Genomic DNA, 3537 nt, shown 5'->3' on the forward strand with positions numbered 1-3537 from the left:
GTGGTTTTCAGTCTAAACTTCCACCTCAAATTATATGCTGGGATTTGTCCATTCTACTTGGCCAGGCCTTTGTCTTCCTCCTAGTTAGTGGAAAACCTCTTCCCCAGGGTCAAGGAAGAATTAAATGCTATAATAACTTTTCCTAAGCAAACAAGAGAAACAAAACAAAAAACAAAAAACAAACAAACAACAACAAAAAAATTGTATGATTGATTTCTTTAAACTTAGGATGCAACGGGAGCCAAATCTGTCTGGTTTTTTTGTTTTTCCATTGTAAAGAATAGTAGGGCCAGGCAAGAAGCATCCCAAAGTTCAGCCTCAGAGATAAAGCATTTTTCCAGTAAAAATAAGCCCTAAGTTTAAAAATATTGGTTCAAGTCACCCTCAAGTTGATCTATGGGTCTTTAGTATCTCAAATAAATGTGCTAATGGGTGAATTACAGGTGAAAGGGAAATTCTAGATTTTTTTTGTTTCTGTATGTCTCAAGACCCAAATCAATTTCACCCCAGAATTATGCATGGAAAGAATTTTATGTTTGCCAAAACTGTGTTTTAGGGTGAACTAAATTATTTAAACCACATAAAGTCCTTCCAGTTCCAGTTCGCCTCCTCATATGCAGTCATACCGTGACAAATTTCAAGTGAATTTAGAGAAGAAACAATTTAATTTCATTGCTCTCAGCTCACAGACTCCATCCAAGTCCTGTGGTTTTCCCACTTGCTCTCCACAGGTAAAACTCTCAGCTGGGAAACTAGAAGCAGGGGCAACTGCCTCTCTTTTGCTCTCCTTTTCTGCGCAGGAATCTTGCACTCTTCTGAACCTAAGGACTCTGCTTGAATGGGTGGATGTGAGATGCTATGCATCCTGCTGTCTAGAGAACTCCTCCAACAAGTCAGACAAGAACACATTAAGTGGAGACGGATCTAAGATTATTTTAGATACAAGAAACTTCAAAGGTACTATGTAGGAGATTCCTATCAATTTAAGAAAAAAAACCCAGTTACCCCGTTGTTAATGGCCTCTGACAGTACATGACTGAAGTAATCCAAGGTATCTTGGATATTTTAATAGGGCCTGTAGCAATAGGGCAAGGGGTAATGATTTTAAACTAAAACAGGGCAGATTTAGGCTAGATATAAAGCAGAATTTTTTTACAATGAGGGTGATGAAACACTGGCACAGATTGCCCAGAGAGGTGGCAGATGCCCCATCCCTGGAGACATTCAAGGCCAGGCTGGACAGGGCTCTGAGCAACCTGATCTAGGTGAAGATCTCCCTGTTCATTGCAGGGGGCTTGGACTAGATGAGCTTTGAAGGTTCCTTCCAACTCAATCCATTCTGTCATTCTATGATTCTATCTCGGTAACATCTCAGTCATTTAGATTATCCCAATCTCAGAGGCTAGACTTGTGCTGCTAAATAAGATGGGTTGTGTCCTGTTCTCTATCCTTGATGGCAAGCTGCACAGTATAGCTTGCCACACAGCAAGACCCTCTTCTCCTCCAAAAAAAGTCCAAAGCAGGTGGCCACCTCCAGACTTCTCACTGGGAAGAGCAATCCCATGCTGTCCCATGAACTGTGCCCAGGCATTGCCTGGGAAAGGGCTGTCAGGCACACACTGTACCTGTAGCAGGAACCATTAAACAGCGGGGACAATCACGGACTTGGTGCAGCATCTGAACCCTCAACCATGTTTTATTTACTAACATAGGTGTAGCCAGAGAGGCTGAAGCTTTGTTACAGACCTAGAACCAGACAAGATAGAGTTTTGGAAAGCTGTCTTGGGCATTTCCTCATGAGCAGCTCAGACACCACAGAATTTGTGGTAGATCTTAGTCCTGGGAATGTAACTTTCTCTCAGTTACTATAAAAAGGAGTAAGATGTGTTCAGCATTGTGAATTTCGTTCCCAGAGACAAATTAACTTCCTGGCATTACAGCCCTGCGTACCCTCTTGGATCTGGCCCTTGATCTAAGTGTAATCCAGATCTGTTTGATCTCAGTCTCCTGCTCTGTACACAGCAGCCCTACTTCCTCCTTTTTAATTTTGTTTCTACTTATAAAGATACTAAATGTTTCAGCACTTATCTTCACAGATCTTTTCAAGGTCTAACTCAGCTTGACTTCTGGCACTTGCTGCTGAATTCCTACGTTTTCTGACCTTCAAATCATAGCTGCTGAGACTGACTGACCCCTTTATCCGTTCCCAGACTGTTTACACCTAGCGTCCTTCCTTGAGCATTCATTCATCCAGGTAACTCTGGAGAACTGCCTCATTCATTTTCCCTTGTTTAGCATGCAAATTCCAGAAATATTTTCTACCTCTGACACAAACTCTTATACTACTTCATATGCAATCCCTGAGCTCGTCAAACTGACTCAGCTCACTGCTTTTATTAAATTGCTCAAAATTTTCCCTGTGAGGCAAACAAACAAAACCAAAAACAAAACAGCACAAAACCAAAACCAAGACAAACATACAAAGTAAACATGAGTGTGTGTTTCTGTAGTGTAGTGGTTATCACATTCGCCTAACACGCGAAAGGTCCCCGGTTTGAAACCGGGCGGAAACACCATATTTTAGGGTCTTCATAAATGATTTGGACACGGGACTTGAGAGAATATTAAGTAAGTTTGCTGATGACACAGAAGTGTGGGGAGCAGTTGACACTGCAGAAGGATATGGACAAATTGGAAAACTGGGCAATCACCAGCTGGATGAAGTTCAACAATGAGAAGTATCAGATTTTGTAGCTGGGACACAGCAACCCTGGCTGTACGTACAGACTGGGGGACGAGATGCTGTAGAGCAGCTCTGCAGAGAGGGATCTGGGAGTTTTGGTCAACGGCAAATTGAACATGAGCCAAAGTGTGTGCTGGCAGCCAAGGGGGCCAACCATGTCCTGAGTGTATCCGGCACAGCATTGCCAGCTGGGCAGGGAGGTGATTGTCCCGCTCTGCTCTGCACTGGTGCGGCCTCACCTGGAGCATTGTGTGCAGGTCTGGGTGACACAGGATAAAAAAGCTGCTAGAGAGTGTCCGGAAAAGGGCTACAAACTTGGTGAATAGTTTGGAGAGGAAGCCATTCAGCCTGGAGGAGACTGAGGGGAGATCTCATGGTGACTACAGCTTCCTCACAAGGGGAGGAGGAGGAGCAGGTGCTGATCTTTTTTCTTTAGTGACCAATGACAGAACGTGATGGAATGTCAGGAATATGTGCCAGGGGAGGTTTAGGTTGGACATTAGGAAAAGGTTCTTCCCCCAGAGGGTGGTGGAGCACTGGAGCAGCCTCCCCAAGGAGGTGTCACAGCCCCAAGCCTGACAGTGTTCAAGAGGAGACTGGACAACACCCTCAGACACATGGTGTGAACTGTGGGGTTGTCATGTGCAGGGTCAGGAGTTGGACTTTATGCTTGTGGGTCCCTTCCAACTCAGGACATTCTAGAAGTACTATTCTATATGTACTATTTGAAACAGCGAACAATATTGTTTTTATCCTTTTTTATCTTTCTTTCCTGTTCAATTTTTATGTTTTCA

At 43.6% G+C, this 3537-nt stretch overlaps 1 non-coding gene across 1 annotated transcript; it reads left to right on the plus strand.

The window, feature by feature from the left end:
• Nucleotides 1–2500: 2500 nt before the first annotated feature.
• Nucleotides 2501–2573, plus strand: TRNAV-AAC (transfer RNA valine (anticodon AAC)). Its single transcript has one exon. It is a non-coding gene; the product is annotated as a tRNA-Val (tRNA).
• Nucleotides 2574–3537: the final 964 nt, after the last annotated feature.

The sequence above is a fragment of the Patagioenas fasciata genome, chromosome 1 (genome assembly GCF_037038585.1).
Source record: "Patagioenas fasciata isolate bPatFas1 chromosome 1, bPatFas1.hap1, whole genome shotgun sequence".
Classification (NCBI taxonomy): Eukaryota; Metazoa; Chordata; class Aves; order Columbiformes; family Columbidae; genus Patagioenas; species Patagioenas fasciata.